The 11,391-nt window shown below is 38.8% G+C and overlaps 1 protein-coding gene across 2 annotated transcripts in view; it reads left to right on the top strand.

Annotated features, from left to right (window-relative positions):
* Positions 1-1,433: 1,433 nt before the first annotated feature.
* Positions 1,434-11,391, top strand: part of LOC109418098 (uncharacterized) — a 734,843-nt gene continuing 724,885 nt past the window's right edge. Inside the window, exon 1 of one of the 2 annotated variants that reach the window (XM_019692282.3) lies at positions 1,434-1,736. The gene's annotated coding sequence lies outside the window, so the exon portion shown is untranslated. The remainder of the gene's footprint in view (positions 1,737-11,391) is intronic. The other variant, XM_019692283.3, reaches the window with a different exon arrangement.

Genomic DNA, 11,391 nt, shown 5'->3' with positions numbered 1-11,391 from the left:
TTCCAGTATGATTATTTGAAGTTCAAACAAGTTTGAATACTTAAGAGCAGTGGTGCTCAGGCTGGAGGATACCGCGGGCCAAATTTGCAATTCGGGATCGACCTGCGGGCCGCATAAAAAATCGATGCACAAAAACAACAAAAAGAACAATTCTTAAGCATATTTATTAAAAATCTTAACTGTTCATAACTTGTGTAAGGGTCAAGCTTTATAATCTATTGCCCTTCGTGGAGTTCAATATAGATTCATAAGTATGGTTGAGAAAAACGTTTGAGCTTCAAATTCAAATTCAAACAAACAATTTTGAAGTTGCCCCTAGAATTCCTTTGAAGTCACTTCAAGAACTTGTCAAGCAGCTTTTACAAGAAATTCTTTTGAATCGCTCCAAAAAGGTTTGCTGGATTTTCTCCTGAAATATCTTGTGGAGTTGCTCCAGAAGGTTTTCGAGAAATTTCTTTTAGTTTTTCTAGAATTTTCTTGGAACACCTCCAAGAACTCCTCTTAGATTTGCCTTTGGAACTGCCCTGAAGTTACTTCAGGAATTCCTCATTAATCGTTTCCAAGAATTTCTCCTAGAATAGCTTTCGGATTTTTCCAAAAAATTTCCAGGAGTTTCTTGAAGATTTTAGTAAATTCTTTCCATAAGTCTCTTCTAAAGTTGATGAAATACTTCATCATTAAATTTCTTCAAAAATTAGATTTTAACCATTGTTTCCGGAAGTTTCTTCAACATTATCTTCTAAAGTTGCCGCATAAGTTGCTTCAAATTTATTGTTCAAATTTTCCTCAGGCGTCCTAGGCATCTTTTTTGTCTTGATGCAAATGGTCCTGGAATCTTGTTTGTAGTTACTCCTGAAAATTCTATGTTTGTTGCTCGAGGAATTAATTCTAAAGTTGTTTAAGAAATTTCTGTTATAGTGGCACCAGAACATTTTTCTAGGAGATGCTCCTATAATTTCCATGCAGTATCGCTACAACTTTCTCATTGAGTTAGTAACTGTGGATGTGCTCAAAGAACACTAAGTTGAAGCGAGGCAGGTCAAATCCCAGTGGAGACGTAGAGCCATAAAGAAGAAGACGAATATTAATGACAAAAGTAAATGAAGAACCTAGAAAACTAGAGAAAACTGAATGATTGACGTTTGAAATTTTGGCCGTCATAAATAGTTTTCAGATCAATGTGCGCCGGTGAATGAACTCCCTGTCGTCTTTCTCGCAAAAAGACGGCAGCGTCGTCTACTAACCCACTGCGACTAGGTTCATCAAGCAATGAACTACCCACCGCAACACGTGAAAACTATTATGGCTGGCAGATGAGAGTGAGAGTGAGCGGCGATGGCGCGCCGGCGTGTGCCCGCGCGTGCCAGCACGATCGACGCCACCCCTCGAAGTCGACTAATCTTGGACGCCGCCGCGCCGTTACCGCAGCACCGTCTTTATTCCACTATCGTACGCGCGCGAAGTCTGTCCGTTGTGGTTGGCGGTGTTGTTGTTCAGGAAAGCCTAGTGCACCTCTAGTACCTTCACCAGTTGGCGGCTGGCAGTGCTTAGTGTCTCGAGTGCGATCGTATTCTGCGGCTGTTGTTTGTTGTTGATTCTTTTCTCGCTCTGTCTGATCGGTGCGGATCTTTGTGGTTCGCGATTCTTGATCGGGCTAGTGATCGGGTGCTTTGTGAGCTGTTTGCTTGCGTAGTTGGCGAAAGAAATTCTTCGCCGGAGTGATCTACTTCTACTTGGTGGGTTGGAATGTTCTTTTAAGCGGGGTGTTTCCGGTGAAACCGTGGGGGATTATTTGGAAGTTTCTATTGGTAGAGTGTGACTCTGAAACGCTGAGATCGAGTCTGAAGTTCGCATTGACGAGGAAACGGCACCCGATTCGCTCCAGTGATCTTATCAACGATTCCGTCTGTCAAGGTTGTGGTCGTCCTTGAAGTGTGACAGACGAAAAGCAGCAATATCTCCAGTTGATCGTCGTTCGATTGGACCGGGTTGAGACCTGACCTGATACAGGAAGGACTTTGGCGATTTTTTTGTGTGGTGCTTTTATGTGATTCGTCTAGAAGATCAAGAAGAAAGAATAGTGTGGTGACTAACTTGAAAAGCCTTGATCGAAGAAGAACGTGAAGCGACGCAAGGCGAAAGAGGCAAAAGAAACGGATTACAGAAATTGAGAGTGTCTGTCTGGGGCCGCGAGTGTGGTGATAAAATTATAATCTGAAGACCGGTTATTAATAGGGTTCCTCCATTGGTTGCTTCTGACGATGGTTGGATCCGATCACCGACGGTGAAGAAGGAGAGGGTGGAAATCGCAGTTTACAAGGATTTGGCTAGCAGCACTTGTGCAGTGGAGTGTGGACGAAGTGGATGACGATGACGATGCACTTGCCGATGTCTGTGCGCCGAGGCGTTTGGGTGGATCTCATTAATTAGGCCAAGGTCAAGCTGAATGTTGAGAAGGAAGTGGATTATACTTTGGAACAGCTTAATTTTGGCAAAGTGGTGAAGATGAACAACTTTGATTAGGCAAAGATTGATTTGAAGTGAAGGTGAGTCAAGTTATTTGAATTTATGCACATAATTAGATATATAAATATTAGTTTTTTTTTTAAATTTTGTTCCAGAGTGCTGATTTCAGAGGTTTTTTTTATTCTTTATACTCCTTTCATAATTTAATAAAACAGAATGTTATTCTCAGTGGGACTGGGAGTCAGAATAAGAGCACTTTCATTATCGAAAAAGTGTATTTTTTTAATTTCAAAATCCGAAGCCGATGGTATCTTCCTGGTTCTCTGCTTAATATGGTTTTAGGTTGTCGTTCCCCCGGCATACGAACTACGTGCCCAGCCCACGGCAGCCTGCCGAGTTTATTCGCTTCACTATATCCATCTTTGATACAATTCGTCGTTCATGTGACGCCGCCAGATGTCGTTCTCCAGTTTACTGCGGGGTATTGTTCGATGACTACAAAGGCCCCCCAGATCAACTCCTGTCAACGTTCACGATTCATGGCCATGAAAAGTGACCGAATAAATCAGTCTTATATAACGCAAGTTTAGTCTTCGTTTGCAGCATACGAGAATTCAGCTGGTTACGCAGACCGAAAAAGGTTCGATTCACAGCTGCAAGCCGTCTTCTCACTTCCTGGGCCGATATTCACCACCAGCAATCATGCACTTGGTCTTTGTGGCGTAATTCAGATGTCCAATCCTCGCAGTCTCCCTCTTAAAAGGTATGGACGCATCTTCTACGGCCCGACGGTCGATCCCGATAATGCCGGTATCATCCGGGAAGCCCAAAAGCAGATGCGACCGCGTGACCTGTGACGTTCCTTTGCACACCAGCTCTCCATCTCCTTATCGCTTTTTCCAATTCTATGATAAACAGTAAGTTCGAAAGAGCATCGTCCTGCTTCAGTTCGTCTAAGGTTATGAACGATGACGAAATTTCTTCCGTAGTCCGTACACTTGTTTTCGAGCCGTCAAGCGCCGCACGAATTAGTCTAATCAGTTTCGCCGGAAAATCATGTTCGACTATTAGCTGCCATAACTTGTTTCTTTTCACTGAATAGCATGCCGCTTTGAAAATCAACAAACAGATGGGTCTGCAAGCTATTAGCTGTTAGCAAGCAAATTAGTCAAGAATCTGCCGCAGTCTGTACTTCTTCTTCTTCTTCTTCTTCTTCTTCTTCTTCTTCTTCTTCTTCTTCTTCTTCTTCTTCTTCTTCTTCTTCTTCTTCTTCTTCTTCTTCGTCTTCTTCTTCTTCTTCTTTTTCTTCTTCTTCTTCTTTTTCTTCTTCTTCTTTATGCCTCTACGTTCCCACTGGGACTTGGCCTGCCTCGCTTCATCTTAGTGTTCTTTGGGCATTTCCACAGTAATTAATTGAAGGGCCTTCTTTGCCTGCCACTGCATGAATTTGTATATTGTGAGGCAAGTACAATGATACACTATGCGCAGCCATAACCACTAGGCTAACTGGAGATCCCCCCCCCCAGGCTGAACATCTGATCCGTCGTTGATCGGCCCTCACAAAACCCGCCTGATCTTCGCCGACGAAGCACTCCTCAACCGGCCACAGTCAGTGTTTTTCAACAGTAAAAAACAGAATTCAGCCTGTTAAACGGAATTCTGGTCAAAATTATGTACGCTGAATTCAGAGGTGTTATTCGCGCACTCCAGTGGATGCCCTTTCTTGTATAAGGAGCAAATCAAACTATCCAATCAACTAGCAGACAATTCTTCCACTTCTCATATCTTTAATTAAATATGGTGTAAGAGTACAGCTACAGCAGCCTTTTTGTTCTTCTGCCCTCTATTGTCTGTCTTGACCTCCCCTAGCATTGGAGTTTCCTGTCAATCGCCATCGAGTCGAACTCTATATGTCGCTCTTCTTTACCCAACGTTTAGCAATACCTCGAAGGATTCTCTCCTCCTGGTAGCCACCATTGTTTTGTCTGTCGGCAAGTTTCCAGCACATGACGAGAGAAGGAACCGTTTTTCTGCTCACGCCATTTTGACAGTTTCGGAAAACCTCCGCATATCATTCTATTGCTCACGCTTTTGCGCCCGAGCAATCACATTTTCCTCAGGGTGTTTTCTCTTTTTGTGCTGGATTCGTTTTTCGGCTACTCTTGTTCGAACCACCCTGGTTCCACATCTCTCGTTTCAGTTCTGGACGATTTCTTCTCCTCCGCCCAACTCGTAAATTTGGTTTATGTTTCTAATAGAGATAATTCAGATATATCACTGGATATACCTCCAACATATCTTAAAAGATAATTTAAGAGAATCTTACATAAATTGCATTAAAAAGCCCTCCATGAATTTCTTCATATATCCTTAAAGCGAAACTAGATCCATTTCCTCAATTTTTGGCAACTGATTTTTTGTTAAATAACGAAGCAATGTTTTCAAAATCGGTTTTCGTACACATGTATGGATCAAAGTATCTCCTGATTTTTTTTTCCTGGTGGAAAATGTTTTTCGTTTTTGCAGAAACCATTTTTAAACAACATTTCAGAAAAAAAAGATTCTGTATAAATGGAAAACATGTTCTGCCACGAAAAAAAATCAGATGGTACCTTGACCCATACTCTACTAATGTGTACGAAAACTGATTTTGAAGATATTGCTTCGTTATTAATTAAAAATTAAAAACCAAAAAAAAATGAGGAAATGCTTCCAGTTTCGCCTTTATGGGTTTTTACAGAATTTAATCGATGGCTTTATTTTATAAACCGTCCATGGATGATCTCAAAAATTCGTCCTTGATTTGTTAAAAAAATTCCCCTGGTATTTTTCCAAAAATCCTCCAGAAAATCGTATAAGAGATTTTTGAGAGCTTTTGCTGGGAATAAGTACGGAAGAAATCTTTAGAAATTACTTTAGAAAATTCATAGTTTCCTTTTGATTGTTTTCAAGGTTTTCAAAGAAATTATCCCAGTAATCAATTTAGGAACTCCTGTATAAGCCCATCCTTGTATTCCATCTGAAATTGCACCATATAGTCATTCAAGAAATCCTTCAGTTTTTTTTTCTTAATGTCTTTTGCAGATTCTTTTTGAAAGTTCTTTTAAAACATATTGATTGGTTAAGAAATTCTTCTAGAATTTGATTCAGAATTTCCTCTGAAGAACTTCTTTACAAATTCTCCAATAAAATCTTCCATGGATTTGCCCAGAAATTTCTCTATATTTTTTTTAGAAATCAGTACAATACTTTTTTTAGGAAATTCACGGAATGCTTCAGAAATGTTTTCAGCGATTCCTTCAGGAAATAGTTAGCTTAGAAAACCCCAAAAATATCCAAATATTTCTTTAGAAAACTGTTTAGGCACCTTCAGAAACTCTTAAAATTTCCTCTCAAAATCTTGTAGGGACTTTTTATAGATTTCTTTGATGATTGCTTCAGAAATTCTTCATGAGATTCCACCACAAATTTGTTCAAGGATTCCATTAATAAACCTTCAATGGATTCCTTCCAAAACTGCTCCATGTGTTCCTTCAGAAATTCCTCCATAAAATTGGTCTGAAAATATACGAAGGTTTCAGAAGCTTCTCTAGTGCTTTCTTCTGAAAAAAAAATCAGGAATTATTTAAGAAATTTCTCCAGTGCTTTCTCCAGATGTTCCTTCAAGAATGGCTGCTAATTGTTACGTCTACATATAAGGATTCTTGGAGAATCCATTTAGGTAGATTTTCACGTTTTATGCATTAACTCCACCAGAGTTTCCTTTAGAAATTCTTCTAGGGATTCGTTTAAAAAAATTCTTTGGAAATTTCCACAGCGATTCCTTCAGAAATTCGTTCGAATTTTTTTCGTAAATTCTTCCAGTATTCTTTTTTTTTTTCGTGAAATCTTTGAGAGATCCCTTTAGGAATTCGTGCACGTGTTTTTTTTTCAAGAAGTCCATCAGGAATTGCTCTAGGAGTTTCATTGAAAATTCCCACTGGAGTATGTACAGAAATTTCTTCAGGGATTCATTCAGAAGTTCCTCCAGGAACCCGTCCATAGATTTCTGCATAATTGCTTTCAGTGTCTCAGGCAAGAATTCCTTCAGAGATTTGTGCAGGACTTCATATGGCTTTTCCTTCACGATTTCCTCCAGATATTGCTCTATGTATCTATTGCTAGAAATTTATTCGACATATCCTCTAAGAATTATTTTAAGAATTTCTCGAAGATTTTTTCAAGAAATTTATTCATGAACATTTGCTAGGAAATTCTTTAGGAATTTCTTTCGAAAAATCTCGAGAAATTTGTCAAAGGATCTTTACAGAAGCTTATCTATTATTTCTTCGCTAATACGTCCATAGATTGTTCCAGGAATACTTAGAGAAAATTCTCCAAAAATTTCATTCAAGTATTTCGCTATGAATTTTCCTATAAAATCCACATTAAATTTTTCTAGCAACTCCACAATGGGTTTCCCGAAGAGTTTTTACAGTTATTTTTCTAAGAAGTTCTTCAGAAATTCCTCCTGAGATTGTTGCAAGAATTTCCCTGAGGTTGCTTCAGATCATCCTCTAGAGATTCGTACAACAGAACTTCCCAAAATTTCACCGGGATGCTACCGAAGATTTCTAAAGATTCACAGAAGCCTACTTCCAGAGATTTCACAGTGATTCAACTAAAGATTATCTTAAATTCCTTCGGATGTTTCTTCAAAAACATCTCCAGAGGCTGTGATTTCTTGAAAAGTTGTTTTTCATAAATATTTTAGAAACTTTTAAAAAATTCATTTAAATTCATAAAGAAATTCTCTCGGAAGTTCCTCCAATAATATCTCAAAAAAATCCTGGAGAAATTTCTTCCTGGATTCTGTTGTTCCATCAGAAACATATCCTGCGATTTCTTCAGAGATTCCAGCTGGAGTTGTTTCAGATGTACCACCAGAAATTTTCCAATTTTTTTTCAGAATTTTTTTTTGAAATAATCTCTGAAGGCATTTATAAAGAATTTCTGGAGGATCATCTGGAGGAATACCCTAAAAAATCTTCTGGTGATACCTTTGGAGATACCCAGAAGAATTTTTTTCACATTTTCTGAGGAGATTCCTGATCAAAATTACAGAAGCAATTTCTGAAGATATTCATGTACATTTTTTGAATCAATGCCTGGCAGGACACATAAAAAAAAAAAAACTGTTTCTTCCTTAATTTCTAGAAAATAGTGTATCCAAGGAAATATTATTATTATTATTATTATTACTACTTTATTATATTTCAGCCCTGGTTCATCTCTTTATATCCATGGAAAAATTGCTTGAAAATTTTCTGGAGAGATTGCTGGAGAAATATTTAATGGTGTTCTGAAGGAAACTATTAAAAATGTCTGCAGAAAATGCAGATCAAGATACGTATGGAGTTCTGAGGGATCATTGGTGTAATTCCTGAAGGGATCCTCGGAAGAGCTACTGGAGATATCTCTGGATGAATTTATAGAAATTTTTGAGCGATTCCTGAGGGAATTTATTCACTTCATTTATGAAGGTTTCATGCAGAATATAAAAAAAAACTTGGACAAAAGTTCTGGAGAACCACCACAGAATTACATTTTTGAGAAAAGTTTTGATGGAAATATTGGAAGTACTGAAGAACCCTATGCGGGTTCTCATGGAAGAATAGAGTAAGTTTTGGTGGAATTACTTAGCGAATCTTTGAAGAAGTTCCTGAAGTGGAAAACAAATCTGAAATAAACTCTGAAGAAACATCCTCACGCTTCAGGACGCGCGCTGTTGTAAAAAGTACAACACTGTCAAAAAAAACCTCGCTCGTCGTATACAGCGCAAACGCGGTGCAGTTTCGATTGCTTGATGGCACGCGTCCTGAAAGTTTAATGAACCCCAAGCAATCCCTGAAGGAATACCTGGAAGAGCTTCTAGAAAAAAAAATCCTGGAGAAAGATTTAGATTTAGTAAAATCTTATGAGGACTTTCAAAAGACGTTTCTTAATAAATGCTTGAGATAATTCCTGATTATATGGAATAATACCTGAAGGAACCACAGGAGAAATTACAATAATGGCTTCTGAAAGAGCTGCTGAGAAAATGTCTGAATTTTTAAAAGAAAACCCTACGAGAATTTCTGAAATACTCCACTAAATAATTTCTTGCGAAATTTCGAGGAGAATCCCTAGTGAAATTCCAAAGAAAAACTCCTGAAGCAATTCCTTCGATAATATTTGAAGAAATAAAAAAAGGGGAAGGAAGACATGCACAAGCTTCTGTAACAATCCTTAAATTTTTTGAAGAATCTTTGAAGAAATCCCAAAGGGAATTTCCGAAGAAACTATTCGTGGAAAATTTCAAGATAAGTCTTTTGAGAAATTTCTTTAATAAAATCTTGAAGAAGGCCTAAGGCAAATTGCTGCAAGAATCTCTGGAGGAACCCCTGGAGAAATTTCCAAAGAAATACATGATCAGGAATGCATTCTAAAGGGCTACTTGGAGGAGTCTGTGGAGTAATTCTTGCTGCAATCATTCCAGAAAACCCTGCAAAATGTTTTATCCTACAAAAACTTCGAAAAAAATAGATTAACTCTGAAAGAATCCCAATAGAAATTTCCGGCGACGATCTTGAAGGTTTTTTTTCTCGTTCCTGAAGGTAATTGTGGAGAAAATTCTAGACAAGTACATTAGAAGGAATATATTCTAGAAGAGTTGGCGGAGGAATCTTTAGAATAATTTTTGATGACTTTAACTAATAAAAGGAATTCCTACAAGAATGTCGCTTTCGCGATTATTACAAAAAAAATCGTGGGAAAATTTATGGAGAGGTTCTCCTGAATTATTTTGAGTAAGGCCGTAAGATGCTCATTACTAAAGAAATTTACTAGTACAAAACAGGGACGCTGAAATTTGAAAACATTTAGTAACCCCTTCTAATTTTACCATGACAGCACTGGATCCCGGACGAACTTCTCAAGCGTGGCAGTGATCGGCGGCATCAATCTATTCACCCGATTCGATAAAGATATATGAGAGCACGAAAAATTGTCTACCAGCTGGTTGAATGATCTCTTTGGCAAGAAACGGCACAGACTAGAGTATGAGTATTACAGAGTGTTTGTCCTTATACATTTGGTGTGCAGTGCATCTGTTCATTGATTAAAGCAGCGTACGATCCAATGAAAAGAAATGAGTTTTGGCAGAGAATGTCAGAACATGGTTTCCCGGCGAAACTAATTAGGCTGATATGCGTCACACTGGATGGATCAAAATCAAGTATTCGGATCGCATACGAAGTGTCTACCTTTTTTGTGACCTTGGAATGGATTGAAGCAGGGTGATGCTCTTCCAATTTTACTGTTCATCATTGCACTCAAAGGAGCGATTAGGAGGTCTGGCGTGCAGAGAAATGGCACTACCATTACACGGTCGCACATGCTCCTCGGGTTTGCTGACGATATTGATCTCATCAGCATTGATCGTGGGGCAATGGAGGAAACTTATGCTAAAAAGAGAGACTGAAGAGAGAGACAGCGAGGATAGGCTTGACGATTAACTCTACCAAGACAAAGTACATGATAGCGGGGAGGGCCAGAAGCAGACCAAGTTGTGTTAGTGCTGAGGTAGTGATTGATGGGGATGTGTTTGAAGTTGTTGAAGAATTTTGTTTACTTCGGATCACCTGTGACATGTCGATGACGATGACAACAACGCACAGTGGTCCACGAACCAGATTTACGTGGAAAGATGCATTCAGCGCCTTCAAATGAGTTTTTAGACACATATGGTCTTTTACAAAGTTGTCCCTAATAATAAGGCAACGTAATGTGAAATGGCATATTTCAGTTGCGAATAGGTCACTTGACGCACGGACGTGAGGTGATTGAAAGGTGGAAGTAGTATTTTTATGATAATTTGGATGCTGCATGAACCACAGGCACGAAGAATCAAGGAAGTATTTACCATATCCGGATGTGAACGAAAGTCGTCAGCTGAATGGTCATTTGGCCGAATGGTCATTAAACCGAATAGTCATCAGGACTCTTGTGCAAGTAAAGTTAAAGGCTCCATTCAACTACGCAAAAACAATAAGGTTTAGCTGGTAAAATGGTGTTTCTTTGACTATCACGCCAAGGACCTGGGATCGAATCCTACTCCCGACAAACTCACAAAAATGTGGGTTCTTCCTTCGGAAGGGAAGTAAAGCGTGGGTCCCGAGATGAACTAGCCTAGGGCTAAAAATCTCGTTAATACAGAAAGAAAGAAAGAAAAATGGTGTTTCAGCCAAATCCATCAAAATGTTCCCGGAAGTATTGGTCATTTATTGGCTGTCAGAATATAGAAGACGAAACTGCTTCTAGAAGAGTGGAAGGAATGAGTCATATACCCTATCTACAAGAAAGGCAGCAAATCCGAGCAATCATAATTTTGAATACTGCCTACAAAGTGTTATTGCAGATGGCATCTATGCCCTATAGAAAACAATTTACATCGTACGGCAAATCCTTCAAAAATGTTGAAAATACCCATGTCCCAACATATCATCTATTCATCGACTTCCGTATGACAGTATCGATCGCACAGAGCTAAGATAAACTGTGGACGAGCATACTTTGCTGGAAACGGTTCGTCAAGTTCACCATTAATTTGGACAGTGCAGGTGACCGGAGACTAGCGCAGTGGTGATATGGACGAATTAGGAAGAGCATTATCTGCCAAATGTTAGGCTCGAACGAGACTCTGAAACTGCATAAGTGAAGTAATTGTTAAGAAATATTTTACTCAGTCTCCTATAAAACTTCCAAACCAAGTTGAAAAGAAGTACACTTTTGTTTATTGGCTTATTGGTGCGCCAAGCAAGATATGTTAAACAGAAATTCATCTATTGGGATCAACACAAAAGCACATTTCTTATATCACATCATCAACAGTTCAACTGATTGACG

The sequence above is a fragment of the Aedes albopictus genome, chromosome 2 (assembly GCF_035046485.1).
Source record: "Aedes albopictus strain Foshan chromosome 2, AalbF5, whole genome shotgun sequence".
Taxonomy (NCBI): domain Eukaryota; kingdom Metazoa; phylum Arthropoda; class Insecta; order Diptera; family Culicidae; genus Aedes; species Aedes albopictus.
Note: the sequence above shows the minus strand (reverse complement) of the source record. Positions and strands in the feature narration are given on the sequence as shown.